Raw genomic sequence first — 24,154 nt, 5'->3', positions numbered from 1 at the left:
GCAAGTGGAGGAACCATAAATTGCTCTGGAAAGTGCCATAATATCAAGCTATCCATGGGAGAATATGTATTGAATAGCCCAATGTTTTCCATTACAATGGGTGGTGCTGATGTTTTACTAGGAGTCCAATGGATACAATCTTTGGGTACAACAATGTAAACTTTGAAACGGGAACTGATACTGTTACCCGTTTTGTAGAGGTGGCAAAAAAATGACCCGATTTTCAAAAGTGTTGATGCAGAATACACATGTTTTTTTAAGAACATGTTTTTTGGAACTTTAATTTTTTTCATGTGCATTAAGTGGGTGAGGCTCGGTGAATGGTAGTGATTTTCATCCTGATTTTAAAAAGTGTGTATTCTGCATGACACCCTTTTTTTAAAAGACCTATTTTTTGACTTTAAATTTTCTAGTGTGTGAAATGTAAAAAAATATTTTCTAAATTTGATAGTTTTTGAAGTCGTCATTGTATTCATATTTTCTTGTTCTCTATCTTAATTTTTTTTTTTTTTAGTGGGCTTTTTATTGTTTTGCGTTTTTAAATTATAAAGTCGATAGTTTGAATTTTAGATAATCTACATATTTAGACATCTTTTCAACCCCCTTAATTAATTTTTCAATCGACATGAAATAATTGTTTCTAAAAAACAACATTTTTTAACAATGGACATAAAAAATAACCATTTTTAACATAAATATAACAAAAAAACTAAACGTTTTGATAATTTTTTGCTAGAATTAACATGTCAAAATCACAAATTTTATACAAAAATATTAACTAAAAATGGTCAAATAATAGTTCTTTTTATGAATTTCATGTCAAAAGGATAATAATAACTACTTTTTTTTCAAAAAAAAATGATTAACTTAAAAATCAATGCAAAAATCACATATTACCAATATTGAACGTATAGCAACCCTAATTGAGTGTTTATTCTTCTCATAAAATGTCAAAGTCAAAACATTGCAAAGCTTGAGTTACAAGCACAACTTAAATTTAATCAAGAATGTCACGTAATCCAAACTCTTCGTCCTCTAGAGTTTCATCATTGTCCTCTTCCACAATATTTTCTGTTTCATTTTGCTCATTTTGCTCATTTTCCTCTTCTAATGGGTCTTTCATGTCTGCAAATCCCCCAATATGTGTCTTTCCATACATTCCATGTAATGGTGGTTGGGGTTCCTTTGCCTTTTTTGCCACACGTGATTCACTAAAGTCCCCTTTCTTCAACCCAATTTCTTGCATTGCATCTGGAAGAAATTGGAGAGCATTAATTCTTTGCTGAATGAAATTGCATTGTAATGGATCTTTCTCAATTGCAATGCAATTTCTTCCTTTTTGAAGGCAGCATGCTAGTGTTGTACCTAATTGTCAAGCACAAAAAAATAATGAAGTAAATTAGTACAATGACATATTAATTAAAAAAAACAACATATTGAAATTCAATTCCATGTGGCAAAACGTACCTGAGCCAGAAAATAAATCCAGAACCCAATCTCCTTCATTTGAACATATGTCTATAAGATAGTTAATCAATAATTGTGGTTTCTGATAAATGTTAACTATCTCTCCTTTCATTTCTTTGTCTTCATATGTTAGTTTTCTCACAACAGCATCATAAGACAGTATTTGGCTATGACTCTTTTTGTCCACCCGATTAAAAATCATAGACATATGGCTATCATCTTTTGCCCAACTATCAATATGAATGAAATCACAGTCATTTATAAATTGTTGATCTTCATTGTCAAGAAGATTTGACTTTTGCCTGTAACATAAAATAGTAAAATTTCAATTAACTTGTACATAAATTAATTTTTCAACATTAATCAAATATACCTTTAAACATCTTACCATGTAAGCTGCATCCTTGAATTTGTTTTCCCCTTGAAGCTTGACAATAACATTGCCAACTGTGTGTCTGAATGAAATGTCACAAATCTCCATAATGGTGATGACGTCACTTCCTTAAATCCCGCCACCACTTTATTAAAAGCTTGATAAGTATAAGGGTCATTATCATAACAAATGTTTGGAATATTGAAACCATGGGGAATATCTGCAATAACGAGGGCATAATCCCTTTTTGGTATGAGTTTCGCAATGTCTTCACAGTCGCCTTGTATTACTTGATATTGAATAGTGTCTAGCCCATTCCAAATGAAATGATTAAGAGTTGGATCAAGTTCAACATTCTTAATACGTTGCTTTCTCAGTCTTTCAATCTTTATTTTTTCAATAAAAGTCTTGAAACTGTCTGGTGCTCCATTATCTTCTTTCTTCATCTTTTACCAAACAAACAAATGTATGTGTAAGTTTTAATTTAAATTAAAAATAGTACACAGATGATTAAAACTGAATGTATAAATCAAGTTACCTTTTTAAATGCAAGATAAAAAGCTTTCAATGTTGATGTAGAACTTGAATCTGGATAGTTGCGTACAACATCATCCCAACTATCTTCATTCAACAATTTAACCATTTGTTCCTGAATTTTCATGTAAACTTTGTGACTGCATAGATAAAGAAAAAGTTAATATACTGATATGTATAACAAATACTACCAATAACAACATGTTTTAGTTAAAAGATAACTATAATCCTGGAAATAAGTAAAAATAATTCAGAAAACTTACTTTTGAAATTCTTCAGACATTTCTTCCAATGATAATTCCCCCGACTTCACACGAGATAATATTGTTTTGACAATTTTTTCATCTTTCACTCCTTGCATCGCCCTCCAAGGCGTGATGGTCATATCGTCTGGAAGTTGCTTCAGTTCAGGCGCTGATTTATTGTTGCTACATATCAATGGCTTAGACTTTCTGACCTTCTGGTTTTTAATGCCAATGTCTTCCCACATGCTAAAAATGTCATCAATCAAATTCCAAATATCTCCAGTTCTAAATGCCAATTGGAAAATGTTATCAACACCTCTGAATAAATCGCTAGATCTGTTGTCTTTTCCATTTTTTGAATTGCCTTTATCTTCAATTTGATAGCCTATTTCCATACAACATTCCTTTCGGAAATCTGTAGTAATATTGATCTTATCCCCACCACATTTTTCTAGGAATTCACTATGAATAAATCTAACCTTTTGGACCAAAGTCATAGACATCCTATATTCATTATCTGAATTATGATCCCATGCCACTAGCTTTGCTTCTGTTTCATTTAAACCAGCATAAATGATACATTTCATCGTTTCAAAACGTGGGTTATTAGGATATTCCTCCATCAATTGTCTTTGAGCTTCAACAGAATGGTTCCCCCCAAGCACATAATAATTGTATTCAAAACATTTTGACTTATCAAATGCTTCTTTGTTGGGAACTTGAAGTGGATCAACAAGAAGCACATAACTAACCACATGAGCATATGGATTGTACCTCATCAATGTCTTCAAGTTGTGAACATGCAGATGGTGCGGCTTTCTGACTTGATATTGGCATTGTCCTTCACTTGCCTTATAGGTTTGTGTCACATTTAACTGAAATGTACGACCACCATCAACTAGGTTTCTCTTTGTCAAATTCTGTCGAATGGCATTTTGTTTTGTTTTGATAATGCCATCACCTAAATCAGCTCCTGGTGTAATGATTTCTCTGCTTTCTTTTGAAGTTTCACTAGGTTCTTGACTGCTGGTAATGACTACTTCAAGATCTTCAACTCTACTTTTCTTCGTCTTAACATTCTGAAGAGATCTATTCTTGGCCATTGTTACTTTTGGTCTTTTACGACCTTCCACAATTTCAATGTCATCTTCAGTAATGGCAACATATGCTTCATTGTCAACTTCATCGTCTTCAAAAGTAACTTGTTTACCCTTGCTAGATTTATCCACCAGAGGCCTTTTTTTCTGATTCTTTGGATGTAGTTTTGTAGCATCATCAATTACTACATTTTCCATGTTTTGCATATCTTCCTCTGACACTGAGTAAAAATGGCTGACAACGTTCATGATATCATTCTCTATGTAATGAATGCCTCCCACCATAATTGAACAGCTTTCAACAAAATTCTGCCAAACAAAATATCATATGTTAATATAATCAAAGTTAAAAAATATAGCGAGACATTTTCAAAACGCAAAATAAAAATACAAATAACAATACTTACCGTGTTTTGTGTCATATCATTTACGATTTGTTTACACAACTTTGTAGATACCTCTCTCCTATCATATAATGAATATGATAGTCGGTATTTAATCCTTTCATGTGACTTGGCAGTTTTTGTAAGTACGTAAACAACTTCAGTGTTTGGTACCGAACACATATCCATGACTTTTCCCATCACCTCCAAATTTTCAGTATTATTCCGTGTATCAATGTATAGATATATATTCACAGTTGTGCTCTCTCTTTCTTTCACATACCAGGCTCTTGATGGAAATTTCACCTCTTTTGAACTTTTCGAATCTGATATTAGCTTCTTATCACTTAAAACAGTTGTCATATTTGTAGGTATGAGCTCAGGTGGAGTTCGTTCACCAACGTTTTTTGTAGGTATGAGCTCAGGTGGAGTTCGTTCACCAACGCTTTTTGAAGATACACCTTTAAGACTCCTTGCTCCAGAAAGATTCACAGAAATTTTTCTTGATGCCATTTTCCTGAAAAAAAAACACATAAATCAGTAAAAAAAAAATTGCTAGGCGGGGCTGGGCGGGGTGGGCTGGGCGGGGCGGGCCGGGAGGGCGGCCCGGGGGTGGCCCTGTGCGGCCGGGTGGGCCGGGTGGGCGGGCCGGGCAGGCCGGGTGGGCCGGGTGGGCGGGCCGGGTGGGCGGGCCTGGTGGGCGGGCCAGGCGGGCCGGGTGGGCGGGCCGGGTGGGCGGGCGGGCCGGGTGGGCCGGGTGGGTGAGTCGGGTGGGCCGGGTGGGCGGGCCGGGTGGGCCGGGTGGGCGGGCCGGGTGGGCCGGGTGGGTGGGCCGGGTGAGCCGGGTGGGCGGGCCGGGTGGGTGGGCCAGGTGGGCGGGTCGGGCGGGCCGGGTGGGTGGGCCGGGTGGGCGGGCCGGGCGGGCCGGGTCGGCGGGCCGGGTGGGCGGGCGGGCCGGGTGGGTGAGCCGGGTGGGCCGGGTGGGCCGGGTGGGCGGGCCGGGTGGGTGGGCCGGGTGGGTGGGCCGGGTGAGCCGGGTGGGCGGGCCGGGCGGGCTGGGTGGGTGGGCCGGGTGGGCGGGTCGGGCGGGCCGGGTGGGTGGACCGGGTGGGCGGGCCGGGTGGGGGGGGTGGGCCGGGTGGGCGGGCCGGGTGGGCGGGGTGGGGGGGCCGGGTGGGCGGGCTGGGTGGGCCGGGTGGGCCGGGTGGGGGGGCCGGGTGGGCCGGGTGGGCGGACCGGGTGGGCCGGGTGGGGGGGCCGGGTGGGCGGGCCGGGTGAGCCGGGTGGGCGGGCCGGGCGGGCCGGGTGGGCCGGGTGGGGGGGCCGGGTGGGCCGGGTGGGGGGGCCGGGGGGGGGGGCCGGGTGGGCGGGGCGGGCTGGGCCGGGTGGGGGGGCGAACGGGTGGGATGGGCGGGCGGGCCGGGCGGGGGGATGGGCGGGCGGGGCGGGGTGGGATGGGCGGGGGGGATGGGCGGGGTGGGCGGGTGGGCTGGGCGGGGCGGGCGGGGTGGTCGAGACCACCCCGCCCGCCCCGCCCAGCCCACCCGCCCGCCCCGCCCATCCCCCCCGCCCGCCCCGCCCGCCCATCCCCCCCGCCCATCCCACCCGGCCCGCCCGCCCATCCCACCCGCCCGCCCGCCCGCCCCGCCCACCCGGCCCGCCCGGCCCCCCACCCGGCCCCCCCACCCGGCCCACCCGGGCCCCCCACCCGGCCCACCCACCCCACTCGGCCCGCCCACCCGGCCCACCCACCCGGCCCACCCGGCCCGCCCACCCGTCTCACCCGGCCCACCCACCCGGCCCCCCCACTCGGCCCACCCACCCGGCCCGCCCACCCGGCCCACCCGGCCCGCCCGGCCCACTGGCCCGGCCCGCCCGCCGGCCCACCCGGCCCGCCCACCCGGCCCACCCGGCCCGCCCGGCCCACCCGGCCCACCCGGGCGCCGCCGGCGCAGCGCCACCCCCAGGCCGCCCCGCTCCGCCCTCGGGCGAGGCGGGACGGCCCGGGGGTGGTGCTGCGCGGGCGGCGCCGCCCTCACAGCGCCACCCCCGGGCCGCCCCACCCCGCCCGAGGGCAGAGCGTCGAGCCCTGTGCGGGCGGGCCGGGCGGGCGGGCGGGGCGGGTGGGCGGGCCGAGTGGGCGGACCGGGTGAGCCGGGTGGGTGGGCGGGTGAGCCGGGTGGGTGGGCCGGGTGGGCCGGGTGGGGGGGCCGGGTGGGCCGGGTGGGGGGGCCGGGTGGGCGGGGCGGGCTGGGCCGGGTGGGCCGGGGGCCGGTGGGCCGGGTGGGCCGGGTGGGGGGGCCGGGTGGGCCGGGTGGGGGGGCCGGGTGGGCGGGGCGGGCTGGGCCGGGTGGGGTGGGCGGACGGGTGGGATGGGCGGGCGGGCCGGGCGGGGGGGATGGGCGGGCGGGGCGGGGTGGGATGGGCGGGGGGGGATGGGCGGGGTGGGCCCACCCGGCTCGCCAACCCGGCCCGCCCGTCCCGCCCACCCGGCCCGCCCGGCCGGCTCACCCGGCCAGAAGGAATAGTGTTGACATGGGACTCTGCTGAAACCAGACGTAGATCTAGAAGACTTTTGAAACCTGGAATCTTGGGCATGCATGTGGACTCAGATGGGGCACTAGTTGATGACAGAGAAGAATATGGAACATCTTCGTCAGCATCCAGTCACTCATCTGAAGATGTGAATTCTGATGGTGTGCAAGAAAATATGAGTGATTTTGAATAATTGTTTAAGACAGTTTATATAACTGATGTATGCATCGTATCTTCAAATAAAATGGATGTTTTCCATATTTTGTTAAATGAGAAGTTATGAAGCATTTTTATGTTGTTGGATTATGTCTTAAGTATGATAAATCTTATTGTTTAAATATCTACAATGCAATATCAAATTAGAGATATAATGTCTCTTTTATTCAGTGTACAAATAAAGACTTTTGAATTCATTCAGTGAAATAATTTGTTCATAATGTCATGTTTTTTTAGTTTTGTGGTTGAAAACATGTTAAATTTATACTTAAGAAAGAAAAATGATATTCTACCAGAAACATTAATGTGTTTTTCCTTAAAAGTTAACTTTGTTTGAGACATAAAAAATTGGTTTTATTAGCATTGTTTAAAAAGTATGAAAATAGACCCCTAAAAAAAAAATCATTATTCCAGTATCAACACTTTTTTTCTGAAGCTATATTTTGCAGGAAAATTTCGTAGAAAATTTCGTAGTCGCTGCCATTTTTAAAACAACCGCAAAATTGACACCTAAAAGAAAAAAACATCGTTCCAGAATACACACTTTTCGTTTTGAGCACTGTTTTTGTGGTTTTTTTGGGGTTTTTGGGCCAGAGTTCTCGTTTTGAGTTTATAGTTCCCGTTTCAAAGTTTACATTGTTGTACGACAGATTTTGATTTTCAATAACTTTTATTAAAATTTTTTTGGGAAGGAAAGGAAGATGAATTGAGGGGTATCTAAGGGAAGCCAAGAAATATAATCAACTCTAATAGAATGACAAGTCTTATAAATAAATAACAATGGGGCATAATTGCACAATTACATTCACTGGAGCATCCCACATCGAAATCATGTATTTCTCCATATCTCAAAAACGTTTTGGACAATCATTCCAAGGTATTTAACATTCAAAAAGGCCTCCAAACAATTTGTGATCATGATTATGCTATTCATTTGATTCCAGGAAGTGTTCCTCCAAACATCAGGCCTTACATATATCCATATCCCCAAAGGAGTGGGAACTAATTCAAAAGTTGAAGAAGATCCCAGTTCAAACAATATTGAGAGAACTTGACAAGGAAAAATCATATTGGAACCTGAAGCAGTCATAGAACCGAGAAATCGACAGCTCTGAAATAGATCAATTTAATAGTATCTCATCAAGTGGAAGAACTTACCTGCTGAACATTCCACATGGCAGGACAAGAATTTACACAAAAGCATCAAGAACTACTCAAGCGTTGAGGACACCACTTTTTAAAGGAGAGGGGCATGTTAAGTCCCTATACTAATAGTGTAACCCCTTATTGTTATTACTACAACCCCCTTATTATATTGATGTGCCCATGTAGTCCCCATATTTTTATTATTGTGCCCCATAGAAGCCCACTATTGTTATTATTGTGCCCTTACATTATTATTGTTATGTCGGCTCTGATTATATTATGAACCCTTAGACTCCTATATATAGAAAGGAGGTCTTGTCATTTGTATCATCCAAGAATTGTTCATTTGTGTAATGTAAAGAAGGTTTCCCTGTTGAAGAGGCTTATTCCTAAGGCGTTGATCTATCTTTTCTATTTTTTTTCGAGCTGGTTTCATAACATTTACCCCTTTTCCCATTTTCCCCAGTCATTGCTGACGAGTACCTCTTTATTTTCTATCAAGCTTGAAGAGGGTAACATATTATTGTTGTAAACTCCACCCTTCAGGTGAATCCATCACTATGTGATGTTTTAATGAGTCTAGTGAAGGTGAAACTCAGTCTTGTCATGATGGAAAAGTTTGTCACTATTTAGTGTTTTAATGAGTTTAACGACAATGATAGCTTGGTCCTTTTCATGTTTAGAGAGTTTGAAAACGGACAAAAAGAAAACTCCACAAGTTCTTTTTTGTAGATTTGTCTCTCAAGTACAAAAAAGCGTAAAATAATACGAGAGAGAACCTATTGACCATGTATGATTAACGTATTCCTTTTTCGTAAATAATCTATCCCAGTCTGGAAAAGGGTTAAACTTATACTAAGTAGATGTCATTTCAAATTCGTTAACGAGATGGAAAGGATATGCGCTCAGCAATCTTTTCATATTTCGAGTGTCTGAAAAGGGCCTAAAGAGGACTCCAGTTAGAGGAATGAGTTGTGTCTACGATAGAAATTGGTTCCGGTGATGTTGGAACTTCTAAAACATGTTGATTTATGTGAATAGGCTGGCCAATAAGACCAGTGATTGTAACTGTTCCTCAAAAAGGTTAAAACAACCAAGTGAAAGCATATGATCAGCTAAGAATATAGTGATGATGGAAGGTGAAAAACCAAGGCTCATCTGATGGAAGAGGTAGATAGAATTGAAATCACGAGGGTTAAAATGGATATTGGTTCACTTTTACACAAGCTTCAACCATAGGGAACTATGCTTGGATTCAGTTTCATGTTTACACAAGATTGAAATGAAAAACTATGCTTGGATTCAGTTTCATGTTTACAAAAGCTTGAAACGAAAAACTATGCTTGGATTTAGTTTCATGTTTACACAACCTTGAAAGGAAGAACTATGCTTGGATCCAGTTTCATGTTTACACAAGATTGAAATAAGAAAAAACTATGATTGAGATTGGTTTACATGCCCCTAGAATGATGACTCGATTCTAGGTGCATACCCCTAAAGCTTCATTGCATTCACCTAAGTAGAATAGCTATGAGGTGGATGGAATGAAGGTTCATATATGAGATCAAGTGAAAGACTTGACTGGGATTTAAGGAGATCTAATCAATGACTCGAATTGGAACTTTGCTCCAGGGGACCTTGTTTCATTCTTTAATGAGATTGACACAAGACAAGGAACTTTGCTGAAACTCCTTGTTTCATTTTTTAACGAGCTTGAAACAAGACAATGAACTATGCTCTGGGACCTGTTTCATTTGTTAATGAGGTTGACACAGTAAAATAGTTGTCCTCATATTCCTTGTTTAATTTTTTAACGAGCTTGAGACAAGACAAGGAACTATGCTCATACCCCTTATTTCATTTTTTAACGACGTTGACACAGGACCAAGAACTATCCTCATGGATCTATTTCATTTTTTAATGAGGTTGACATAGTAAAATAACTATCCTCATATTCCTTGATCATGACTCATAAGAGGTCATGACTTCCAAGAGGTTGTCATTAGATGAGAGAACAATTCTCTCGAATGGATCCATAACAAGGAATCCATTAGAGAGATCTGGTTCCAATGCCCCGAGTGTATAATGTACAACATCACTGAATTGATCATTAGTTGATGTAGGCATGGAACAAGTTTCCACATAATTGACCCCTGGAGATGAAGATACCATTGGGACAACAGGACCATTTAGGGAAGATAGTTGACTGGAAGCCATATTTGGATAAGGAAATGAATGCTGGTCAATGGTGACAATTCTGCCTTCATGCGAGAAACTCATCACTCGAAAGATTGTTGAAACAATATCTCCCATGTCATAAATATAGTCATGCCGAAGAAGCAAATTGTAATCTAAAGGGCCTGGGACTACCATCACATTGATATAAACAACTTTTCCTTCAAAAGTAATAGGCAATTGAGGAAGGATCCATAATGGTTGATTGGTTCCTTTATGAAAACCCAACAGATTCTTGGTAACTGGCACAAGAGGCGGCGAACCGAGAACTTTCCAAGCAATGGAGGAAAGGATACTCATAGATGCACCTTCATCTATAATAGTGCCAAGTATGATCATGTTACAAACCTAACTATGATCTGGAAAGGCACATAAGAACGAAGATGACATCCCATCAGTTGATTCCAGTTGAAGGAAGTGACCAGACTACTTGGAGTGGGTACTATAGAAATGGGAGAATTAACCCCTTGAGTTACGAGAGCGGGAGGATTTTCCTCCCATCTTGATGGAATAGGAGGATTTCCGCCAAGCTCATTGGAATCTGAAGAAACTTAAAGAACCTGAGTGGTATCATATTCACTCTCTTCAAGAAAGGTTCGCTTCACTGAAGGTGAAATCGGGTGAACTGTTTCCTCAACCTGTGATTGGTTAGGTATAGACTCATGGGATTTACATTCAAAGAGAGCGGTTTGACCGATGTTTGATTTGGGTCAATCACTTTATCAACTAGTGAAGGATTAAGGAAGAGTCCCATGTAACGAGATGGAAGTCACTGCGGAGAAGCAAGACAGTTATGTAACACTTTTTTGGCTTGATCCAGTTAGGGACAAAGGTGAATGGAGTGATTCCCTTCACACAACCTACAGGGAAACTTGACCTTACCCTTATTTCCATGAACTTTACTACCACTAGTTAATGGTGTGTCACCAACATGATCTCTAGAGGTTGATGACATAGGACGATGTGAATGAGAAGACCATTCTTCTTAGATTTGAGGAATATCGGGACAATTTTGAAGAAGATGGTCTCTCATACAAAGGTTGCATGGATATCGAGCTTTGTGAGGCTTATCGGACAATTTCTCATGAGAAGTTGCATTGAAAACAATGGTTTCTTGGTTTCCCCCTGTTGAATTTGCTTCTTCTTCTTCTTCTTCTTCACTTTGTTCTTCTTCTTAGCCACCTTGTTACTAGTACCAATACTTTCACTAGGCGAAGAGGAAGAAGGGGAGGAAGAAACAACCAACGAAGAAGGCAATACCAAGAAATAATTCCTTTCTGAAATAAATGAAAACTTTTATGACACTTTCTTTTTAGAAATGATTAATTGACTGTAAGCTAACTTTGACAATGAATTGATAATGATAAATAAAACTCTTAAGAAGCACTAAACAATCAAGGTCAAAGTAGGGCTAGGAGAAGAGATACAAGTTCATTTAAGAACCATAGAAAAATTGATCTTTAAACAAATAAATTTAGAAGAAAAATTTGAAAAATCCAAGCCAAAGATGGGTTTTTAAGCTTAAGGAGGATCAGTGCAGGTCAGAATGGGAGTGACTGTGCTACAGATCATTGTCTCTAAGCCAACAGTGCTCTGTAGAGGATTGTCCCTATAGGAATTTACAGGGTAAGTTCCTCAGACAGAACACCGAAGGACACCGCTCACAAACAGATCATAGATCAATACACCAGTACATTTGACGTGGTTAAAATCCTCAAAGAGGGAAACAGTCCACGACCTGAGCCAATGCGGCCACTTCAGGCAATTTATTAATAAAAGAATGAAAATTTACATAAGCTTATCTCACGAATGGTTAACCTACAAATGACCCTCCATGCTCTTTAAATAGAGATCGTGGACCAATCAGGTGTTAAGCCACGGATCAAGTGTCGGTAATATCGAGGAGAGAATGAATCGTCGGATCACTACATATCATGACCGTCAGATTGTAAGTTAAAAAATGTACATAGTAAAGTACACACTTTACCTAACTCTATACTAGACCAAGTTATACTTAACTATTTCCTATGTGTCGAAATATCCTAACATGCCCCCTTAAGAACAACTTGGGATATGATTGAAGGATTTACAAATATAACACAATAGGAGAAGGAGGGAGGCACTAGAGCCTATCCCCCCTTAGTGACAACTTCCTGAACTCCAACCATAAATCGAAGTGTAGTGAACTTTGCCTCTGTGAGAGCCTTTGTAAAGATGTCTGCAACTTGATCAAATATTGAACAATATTTCACTTCAAGAACATGGTCGTGGATGAGCTTTCTGATGAAGTGCATGTGCAGTTCAATGTGTTTGATATGCTGATGTTGGACTGGATCTTTGCATAGTTGAATGGCACTTTGATTATCACACCAAAGTGTAGTCGGATGTTGCTGCTGAAAGCCAAACACTGACAAGATCTGACGAAGCCACAAGGCTTCCTTACTAGCTTCTACGACACGACAATATTCTTCTTCTGCTGAAGAAAGAGAAATGACACCTTGTTTCTTGTGAGCCCATGTAATAGGTCCTGAAGCAAGAGTGAACACATAACCTGCAGTAGACTTCTGATCATCAGGGTCACCAGCCCAATCGGAATCAGTGAAACCAACCAATAGAGGAGATGCTTCAGCACTCTAATGAATCCCAAACTGAACTATACCTCAAACATAACGAAGTATTCTTTTAGTTGCTTTCCAATGACTTTCACGTGGGTTTTGCATAAACCGAGCAACAAGGCCAACAAAAAAGGAAAGGTTAGGATGAGTATGTGTTAGATACAAAATTTTTCCTACAAGTTGACGGTATAAGGTAGCATCAACTTCAGGAGAAGTACAAGTGACCGAAAGCTTGACTCCAGACTGAAAGGGAGAAGGGGTTGGCTTACAGTCTTCCATGTGAAAATGGCATAGAATATCACAAGCATACTTGGACTGGGAAAGGGAAATACCTTCCTTGGATTGAAAGACTTGAAGACCAAGAAAATAATGTAAGTGTCCTAAGTCTGTCATTTCAAACTTCCTTTTAAGGCTATACTTCACATGGTTTATGAGGTTGGGATCACTACCAGTCAGGATAAGATCATCAACATAAAGAACAAGAATGATAAGAGACTTGCCCACTTTCTTGGTGTAGACAATATTGTCAGAATGACACCTAAAAAAGCCATTTTATAAAAGAAAGTTATCCATTTTGGCATACCAAGCTCAAGGAGCTTGCTTGAGACCATAAATGGATTTCTTAAGCCGACATACAAGGCTGGAGTCTATTTGTATAAAGCCAATAGGTTGTTCCATATAGATTTCTTCATGCAAGTCCCCATGCAAGAAGGTAGATTTAACATCCATCTGATGGACTTCCCATTTGAAAGAGGCAACAAGGGAAAGAACAAGGCAGATAGAGTTCATTTTGGAAACAGGGGAGAAGGTTTCAGTGTAGTCAATGCCTTCAACTTGTGAAAAACCCTTAGCAACAAGACAAGCTTTATGTTTATCAACTTTCCCATTTGGTCCATACTTGGTTCCATAAACCCATTTGCATCTAACAAGTTTTCGTCCCTTTGGTAAAGGAACAAGATCCCATGTATCATTTGCCAATAATGAATGATATTCTTCATTCATAGTTACTTCCCAATCTGGATGGCCTGAAGCTTCTACAAAGGTGTTAGGATCATAACTCACTGAAGCTTGAGCCAGTAAAGAAGAAGCTCTCTCGAACTGAGAACGTTTACGTCGCTGATCTGTAGGATCACCGGCAAGATCACCTGCTACATCCCGAGTAGCATGAACCCATTTTGGAAGCTGAGGGGCTGAAGGAGGATCCTGAGAAGGTGGGGGAGGATTTTCATCCTCGCTTTCATCATCTGAAGAAGAAATATTTTCAAAAGTAGAAGAGATAGGAAGAGGTGGCACATCCGCCGAACTAGGCTCGTAGGCCGATATATTTTCAGCGGTCTTTACATCTCTTCTAATGATAACATTCTTGGACTTAAGTGGAATAAGTCTATATCCTTTGACATCTTCAGAATATCCAACAAAAATACATTTTTCGCTATTAGGTTCTAAGGCTTTATGTTTCTCATCTGGAATATGGGCCCATGCTTCACTTCCAAAAACATAAAAGTGACTTACATCTGGTTTAATTGAGCTCCATGCTTCTTCTGGAGTGATATTCTTTAAAACCTTAGTAGGAGTGCGATTTATTATGTAATTTGCACAGTTAATTGCTTCTGCCCAACAATTAAGACTAAGTCCTTTAGATTGAAGCATACAATTATCCATTTCCTTTAAGGTGCGATTCTTCATTTCAGCTACAACATTTTGTTGTGGAGTATATGGAACAGTATGTTGCATTTGAATTCGATGCTCAGTGCAAAAGTTGATGAAGTTGTTTTTAACATATTCTCTGCCATTATCAGATCTTAGCTTAAGAATTTGATGTCCAGATTGTTTTTCAACAAAGGCCTTCAAGGCCAAGAACATGTTAAATACTTCACTCTTGAGTTTTAAGAAGTATACCCAAGTGCGTCTGGAGAAATCATCAATGAAAGTTAAGAAATACTTGTAGCCAGAGAAAGAAACAACTGGAAGTGGACCACATAAATCACTATGCACAAGCTGTAAAGGGGCTAAGGCGTGCCAAGAGGCATGTTTTTCAAAATTGTCCCGATGATGTTTTCCGAGTACACATTCGGAACAAACACCATCTCTGCAAGATACCATTGGAAGAGCTGTCACCATATTTTCTTTACATAGATTCTGAAGAGAGCGATAGTTCAAGTGACCAAATCGCTCATGCCAAAGTTTGCTCACTTCATCATTATGAGCAACAAATACTAAGGGCAGATTTGATGACCCAAAGTTGTGAAACTTATACAGCCTTGTAGAATCATCACCAATGCCAGTAGCTAAAATCTGTCTAGGATCTCTTAGGTCCTTAATTACAACATCATGAGGTGAAAATTCAACGATTTTACCTTCACCTAAATGGGTTATCTGATATACAGATAGAAGGTTGCAAGATAAGGTTGGAACACATAATACATCATTAAACTGACCATTGTCTATATGAAGAGTTCCAGTCCCTACAACACTAAGAGATCTATCATCCCCAACATATATATTTTTTGTGTTACAATCATTTAAAGAAGAAAACATGGCTTTGTTTTTTGCCATGTGATAAGAAGCTCCAGAATCAATGAGCCACTCATGAGAATGGGAAGAAGAAGATACATTTAGTGCATAGCCAGACCGAGATGCTTGGAAACCACATGCAGAAAGTGCCATTCGTGAAGATGAAGTTGAAGTTGAAGAGTGCTCCAAATGGATGTTATGCTTCTTCATTGCTGCTTCCAAGGGTTCCATCTTCTTAAAGCATTTGGATTCTATGTGGCCATCTCGATTACAAAAGTTGCAATGTCTGTGAGTATTCTTCCCTTTGTTTTTATTTGTTTTATCATTTTGTTGAAATGATTTTTCATTTTGAGGCTGAAATTTCTTAGGACCCTTGTTTGGTTTAGGACCATTCTTTTTAGGATACAACTTCTTAGGATTCTTTCGATTTGGTTGCTGCTGGGCAGCTAACACTTTCTTAAAGGAATTTCCAAGATTAAGAAGACCAAGGTGTAAGAGTTTTTCTTGTTCTTTTATTAAAGAATCACAAGAAGAGTCAAAGGAAGGGGACTTGTAGTCTTGTCCTTGAGAAATGAAGCCTTCTCTTGTAGAATGGAAGGTGGAAACAAACACAGAGTAAGCTAGTCCCAACTTAGTAAGAATGGAATATATAAGGTTACTATCTTCTTTCTTAACCTTAACACCTTCCAAGAGAAGTCTAAGGGTCTTGAACTTGGACAAAAAATCTTCAATGCAAGAAAAATTACTGGGGTCCAGTATAAGCAACTCATTTTCAAGTTGATGGGCTCTAAGTTCATTTTTAATTCCAAAGACTTTAGTAATCTGTTTCATTGCGTCATCAAGAGCATCAAGTTCTGCAATATGGAATCTAAGATCTGGTGAAATAGACATCCCTATCAACCCACGTGCTTGATCTTGCCTATTTTCCAATTTAGCTACCTTATCTTCATCTTTTGGTTTGCTTTCTTGGCCTGTGGCTATTCTGTAGAGACATTTACTTCTATGTAGATCCACAATGTTGGACCACCATTGGAAGTAGTTGGTGCTGTCAAGAATAACTTGGAATGGACTTTCCATTTTAACAGAAACTAAAGCTATACATGCTAGAACTAAGTGTTCCAATGAAAATATCTCGAAAAATTAGGCCGTTTCAAAAAAAACGGTTCTGAAAACGGCTTCCGGATGAAGAAGTTATGGCTTTTTGAAAAAAAATTGATGAAGATGCCGACGAAGTGCGGGAATGTGCGAAAATGAAAAAAACGGCCCCTTTCCAACAAAAAGGAGACTTGAACTCAAGACCCTCTACTCTCTTCTTCCCTACAAAACAAAAAACACAAAACCCAACATGGACATACAAAAAAAAAAACGAACCTTACGGCTCGAAGTTAGCTTTAGCCGGAAACTAAATACTTTCCTCAATGTTTCTGATTTTCCGAGATCACACTAAGGCGCAGTGGAAAAGAGCATATGCATGACAAAAATCCTTCCTTTCTGTTTCTGATTTGCCCAGATCGCACAGAGTTGCGGGGAAAAGAGCATACGCAGAAATGAAAGGTATAGATCCAGTAATAAGAAAAAGCTAAATAAACCGAAACTGAAATAAACAGAGAGAAAATAACTGTAAACTGCAAATAAACACTATATACCTGCAAATCTTAAAAATGACATAGCTAGGGCTACCGGAAACCTTTTCGCGTGAAACGAAAGGGTTTCCTCACTGGAAAAGATGCTCCCAACACAACAGAGCAGTCCTCTCGACCCGAAAGCAGTCAGAAACAGTAGATCTAGGAAATGGTAGTCGGATGCAGTTCTACCGTCTTCAGATTTGGATCACCAACGGACGCAACCCTCAAATATCTCTAATACCATGTAGGAATTTACAGGGTAAGTTCCTCAGAAAGAACACCAGAGGACACCACTCACAAATAGATCACAGATCAATACACCAGTACTTTTGATGTGGTTAAAACCCTCAAAGAGGGAAATAGTCCACGACCTGAGCCAATGCGGCCACTTCAGGCAATTTATTAATAAAAGAATGAAAATTTACATAAGCTTCTCTCATGAATGGTTAACCTACAAATGACCCTCCATGTTCTTTAAATAAAGATCATGGACCAATCGGGTGTTAAGCCAAGGATCAAGTGTCGGTAATACCAAGGAGAGAATGAACCGTCAGATCAGTACATATCGTGACCATCGGATTGTAAGTTACAAAATGTACATAGTAAAGAAACACACTTTACCTAACTCTATACTAGACCAAGTTATACTTAACTATTTCCTATGTGTCAGAATATCCTAACAGTCCCTTGACCGAGCCTGTGCTAGTGACAGAGAGGCCAATCAAAAGTCATCTAACCTCAATTTTTTAACCAAAAATACTTCAGAAAGACTGAAATAAGATCAATGAAAGAATGCAAAGTCTAATAGGGTGTACTATGATGAGGATAAACTACCAGGAACAATGGTCATTCCCGAGTGGAGTCGCTAATTTGTTATGTGGAATTTTGCATCTACGGATAAACAAAACTTCCCTAAGTGGGTAGCTACAGTTAGAAGAACATAATTAAAGAATTTAACCTTTTCCTATAGAAGATAAATAAGATAAGGGACCTACTTGTTACCTTTCACTTCCCTTTGTCTCCTTTGAATAGCTCCCATCACTTCTTCTCAAACTGAATTCACTTGATCAGTACTTGCAATCATAAATAGAGGAAAAAAACCAATGAAAGAAAGACATCTATCTACTATAAGAAAATGGAATTGAAAGAATTTATGCATATAATCATCATACATAAAGAAAAGAATATGGGAAAAGGTGTAAACAACTTTATTAAGTAGAAGGAAAAGTTACAACCAAAGAAGTCTGATCCCATGTCATTCATCCAACTTGATTTCCATCCTTCATCACATCACATCAAAAGCACAACACTACAAGAGCATAACAATACTTTCTTATGATCTCAAACCTCAAACCAATGGCCTTCCAAACTTAGAGTTAGTTTCCGTGGAGGAAGGGATGAGAGGATAGGAGGTTATTTGATTCATTCCCTATCCAATTTCGAGCTCATAGGAGATGATAAGTGTGGGAATCTTCTTGAATGCTCCACAAGATAAGAATATTCCCAGAATGCTATGAAGAATTCCATCAATATTTCCTAGCGTAGGTCAAATTGGGCCTAAATGCACTGAAACACACCCTTACATGGGCCTACTTGTACTGAAGCACATTTACCTCTAACCAATGTTGGGCTGGTCCCTCAAGGTGGCATTTCTGGAGGGCTTCACACCAGGAAACTTTAAGGGAAGGAGGCATTCAAATTGGTGACTTGTCTAGGGCATGTAGTAGTTGGATTAGGGTTTGATGAGCCCTAATAGTAATGATATGAATGTTGTGAGTGGTGAGCCCAAATGGATCTGTAACACACCTGGTGATAACTAGACTTCAATTCAATCTTGCTGAAATATTTGGCTCCCTTGAGATGGTCTAGAAGGTCATCAGTCGGTGGGATTGGGTACCCATTTCGGACATTGATCTTGCTCAATGCCCGATAGTCAATACAAAGTCTCCAGGTCCCATCCTTCTTTTGTACCAATATAGTCGAGGTTGCACAGGGTGATGAGCTTGGCTTAATGTGCCCTTTCGGCAACAACCCCAAAATCTACCTCTTGATATCATCACTCTCCAAAATAGATCCTTGATTGATTGGTCCACTGGGTAGTGGAGTGCTTGCGGTTAGATCGATGGAGTGCTTGACCTGATAGTGCAGAGGTACACCTATAGGTGAGGAAAAATTTCCCTCTACTCATCTATGGCATTGTCCATCTACTGCTGCTATTCGGAGGAGCCCAGTCTAGAATTCATGGCCACAATTTCCTTCTTTCCCTAAGGGGGAATCATAACAAAAACAATTTTCCTGGTCAAGGAAATGATCTTACTTCATTTCTTTGTACTCATCAAAGAGATGGTACTAGGTAGGGCTACCTTCGGTATCTTGTACAACTTATTACCAAAAGTAATAATAACAAAGCAAGGTCGAGACTCATATAAAACATGCAGATTCCACAAGTATGGTTGTTCTAATAATACATCACAAACTTCAAGAGGTGAAACATCACACAATACCTCATCCGTGAAGGGACGGATGCAGTAAAGAAGGCGACACTGCTGGCTAACATGGAGATCTCATCGTTGGTGAAGCCAACCAATGGTGTATGGTTGCGAATGTGTTGTCATCTATAGGACCAACTTCTTCATGACCTCTGCTGAGTCAACAATTTACTACAACATACAACCTTTCACCCACATCTGTGAGTGGAAGAGGCATGCCCCCTCCTTTGGATCGTCAGGCTCATTCTTCTAGGTCTTAGTGGTGGCCAAGGTGGCACTCAGCTCTGCATCAATGATCTGCTTCCCTTTTTCATTCCCCTTGTTGGGTTCTAACTCAGAGTCATAACATGCATTTGATTTGGAAGCCTTTCACTTAGCCACCAATGACTCCTTGGCCCGAAACTCACTTTTGTTGTGAGTGGAGCGCTTATGGAACTCAAACCATTTTCACATGTCCTTCTTTGTCTTCGTGGTGTTGTTATTTTCTTGCAGCTTCGATGGGTTGTCCTGAGTCACCTCACCTTAGCTTTGGCCTCTTCTCTATTGTTTGGGGGTGCCTTTTCCTTGCATCAGATTCGTAGATCCAAAGTCTCGCTTCTTTTGTTTAAAATTCTGTTCAATCTTGACAGTGTATCGGTATGAGATGTCGAGAGAGGAGATGTCTAGGAATTCCATCTCATCCTTGATCTACTTGTGTAAACAGCCGCAGTACTTGAGTAACAAATTCTACTTAGAATCCTTCATACCCAACTTCGTGTGGAGGGTATGTAAAACATTTTTGAACTTTGGCACATCTTTGTCCCTTCCCTATCATAGCATGGTCCACTTTATGTATTTATCTTCACAGCTCCCAACAGGCTAATATTGTTCCTTTACGACGTCTTGCAAAGAATCAAAAGTGGGTGCATCTGAAAACAATGAGGATTCCCTCTCATCCTTTCATTCATAGTACATCTCCCACTATTCCTTGATGTGTGGGGTGGATTTGAGAAGTGTCAAAGTACTATTTTCCCGATTGGAAAAGTCATGAGCTGAAAAATATACTTCCAACAAATTCAACCATTTATCTACAGCACTCACATCTATCTAGACCTCAAATATGGGAATATTGAAGTTAAATTGTGCTTTCAAAGGTGTGGCACCTCCAGAGTTGCTGCTGGATGAAGATGTATCGCCTATGTGTAGTCGTCAAAGGATCTGGGAAAATTTATCCATCATCGTGTTCCTCTATTGTTCGAGGGCTTCCTCAAGCAATATGTTGAAAGGATCTCCTTCCCCCTCATCCTTCTTTCTTCCACCATGGAAGATCGTTACGGTTTGTGAGGTTGGCCTTGCAAAGGCTCAACTAGATCGAGCCCTAAATCATTATACCCTGACCTTGCTGGGGACATGCAAATAAAAACAAAGAAAGGCTGGACCTCTTTGATACCACTAATCGTAACTTAAACGCAAAAAATTACATATATAACCATAAATACATAATTGCAACAAAAATAACACTTCATCTCATTAATATCAGAATATTGAAATATACTTACAACTGGAATGGAAATAAACTAGCTTAGTTGATGGTAGCTTATCTTTGAGAAGAGATGTGGCAACTACATGCCTTTGAACTATGCTACAATGAGGCTCAAAGGTCTCTTTATTATTGAGAAACAATGGAAAACCATAAACATCCAAAACCCTAACCCTAGGAGATGAAGCAACAAAACTATGGGCCCTGCTTGGCTAAATTGGTACATCAACTTCTTAGGGTCGTAACTTTGGCATACGATCTCTGTTTGGCTATGATAATATCTTGTTTTGAAGATCTTAGGGTAGAGGCCAAAACAAATCTATATATTTAATTCAATGCATTTTCAGTCTCTCTGTTTTCCCTGAAAACGTCATTTAGGGCCTCAAAATGGCTCCGGAAGTTCACAGCCCGAAAAAATGCCAAAAATAGTAAATTGTGTTGTAATTAATGAAACCTAAAAACTGAAAGAGGAAATGTTGGGGGTCCAAGTGGAATAGGTGGGTGACCACCAATATCCACCTGGATTAGATATGTTAAGATATGAGGTATAAATTTCTTTTATTGTAAAACTTATTTCCTCATCGAATGATCCCAAATAACACTACAAAGAAGATACCTTCTAAGAGAGGTTATAATAGAGGTTTTTAGTTTTATAAAATAGGCAAAAAATGTCAAAAAAATATGCTAAAATATTTGTTTGTGCTAGCATATGTTTTAGCAGAGATTATAATAAAACTTCATTGCAACTAAAAAATATGGTGTGACTAGCGGTTTTAGTAATTTTTTTTTCGCGCTATCCTTCAAGGAGCAAGCACCATTGATGTGCTTCATATATAAAATCACTGGATTGCATACATAAGTAAAAGCATCGAGGCATTGAATGCAAAGACCATCCATGTCTGAAATGTCTATTGTCCTGATGCTTATCTATAAAAAATGCCCCAAGGTTTTCATTTAGGAAACAACACTGGGGCATGAAAAAAAAATTATCGTCATTATGCTTTCGTTTAAACTCATAACGTCGATGTGTATTATTTGTATAAACACACTAGTGCGTTAGGGATATAAATGTACTAGTTTTGTTAATTGTAATAATGCACTGAAGCTGGAAATAAAATTTTGTAGGAGCAATGTTTTAGTTCTATGATATCACTAGTGCTTATGAATTACAATGCATCGGGTCATTAATTGAAAGCAATATTGGTGCTTGAAGAACTAAGTTCCTTGGTGCTGTCATTTTCGGAAAAGACATCGGTCATGCAAAATAGATGTCATCACGGTTCTCTTATATAACATAATGCATTGATGCATTTGTATGTTATGGATGCACTAGTTTTTGTATGAAATTTTTTCTCTTTTTTTCGAAATATCAACCTCTGAGAGTGAAATTATTGTAATTTTTAAAATCCTTTATTCATCAAAAAATCAACATATGTCTTACAAAAATATTCAGATAAATTAAAATTTAATTACTGCATTTGTATATGATGTTCGTATTAACTTTTTATATTATCATATTCTGCATCTCTTCATTATAATATTTAATCATCCATATATTTAATCAATGGTGTAACATTTCACACCGACATTAGATAACAAAATAAAATATATTTAATTTATGTACTATATATCAATAAGAGGCTCGTTGTCATAAACATGATATTGTTATTGGTAATCCCTTCTCTTTCAATTGCGACACTATGTACCTTACATTAAACAAAATGATTGATTTTCATAAACAATTATGTCACAAAATACAATAGGTTGCATTGATACCCAAATAGATCATCATTCTTCACTGGCGTTGTTGTTAGTGCTTGAGCTACATTCATGACTTAAGTTATTTGGAGGAATGTTTTGTTTATTTGGTTGATTGGTTTCATCTTCTTCATCTTGTTCCATCTGCAAACATGAAAATAAAGTGTAATGAATGTATCTACAATGGTGAGAATAATGAAAATTGAAATAAACAATATACATCTATGTAAATCGAATAGAAATGTACCATAGCAAGAAATGACTCATAAATTGTGTACATGGCTTCAAAGCCCAATCCCATGCCTTGTTGCAATAAGTCTTCTACAGGTGTAGTTCCATACATTGTTTCTTGCATGTGTTTAAACCCCATTATAAATGATAGATTTCACATAAAGAAATTTTTTGTACTATTAATTATAAACTTAGAGAAGTAAAAAAACTTAGATACTTACAAATTCCACAATTAGTTTTGGGTATGCAAAAATATACTCACATCCCATATTTAACACGATGTCAATCAATTCTTCTTATGACTCTCGTTTGCATGTTAGCACCTATTTGAAGACATTCAAAGATGGTTGTTGTAAAACAATTTAAAGTATACAAAATATGAAACTTTGAGTTCTTATAAGGAAATATTAACAATTACTCACAAACATTGATATCAACCATTTTCTTCCTTGTCGTCCTATTTTAAGTCTTGAATGATTTCCATTTTATTTTCTTTTCTACAAGAAAATAATTGAAAAATTAATATTTAATGATAATTTTTTTTATATGTACAAATTCAATCATGATTACATACATTTGAAGCACATTTTTATTGAGATAGGTCCTCTGATGATGCAATTATGTTCATTTCCTTGACCGTCTCCCTGTACACATTTTTGGGCATTCATACTGGCATGTTTAACTTATTAGCTCATTGATCATTTTGGATTTTCATAATATTCCCCAAAAACATAATAAAATATTTTTATATTGATATATGAAAAATAAATATATCAAAATTGATATTAATAAATGAAAGGTTTGTAGTAAAAAATTACATATAATCCTAGAAAGTCATTTTAATTAGGAACATTACTTTTTGAATAATTCATTTTCTTTGTTTTAAGTTTTTGTTATTGCAAGTCTCACATGTCTCATTGACCATTTCTTTGGAAATGCTTCCTGTAGTTTATAAATAATTTGGCTCTTAGAATCATTGGATTAATTATTTCATTGTAAGTGGGATGTACATCTATATGTTATTTCTAATAGGTCTCTCACAGTTTTGTAAAAAATATCCCCTTTCATTAATCTTTGACACCACTCCAAATGAGCTAAGGAACAATTCGTTGTCATTTACATATTCTATAAATTTTCTTTTCTTAAAATGCCCTTGATATTTTCCTTCGTTG

Source organism: Pinus tabuliformis, chromosome 8 (genome assembly GCF_031772625.1).
Source record: "Pinus tabuliformis cultivar Carrire ecotype Pingquan chromosome 8, CPIR1, whole genome shotgun sequence".
NCBI classification, from domain to species: domain Eukaryota; kingdom Viridiplantae; phylum Streptophyta; class Pinopsida; order Pinales; family Pinaceae; genus Pinus; species Pinus tabuliformis.
Note: the sequence above shows the minus strand (reverse complement) of the source record.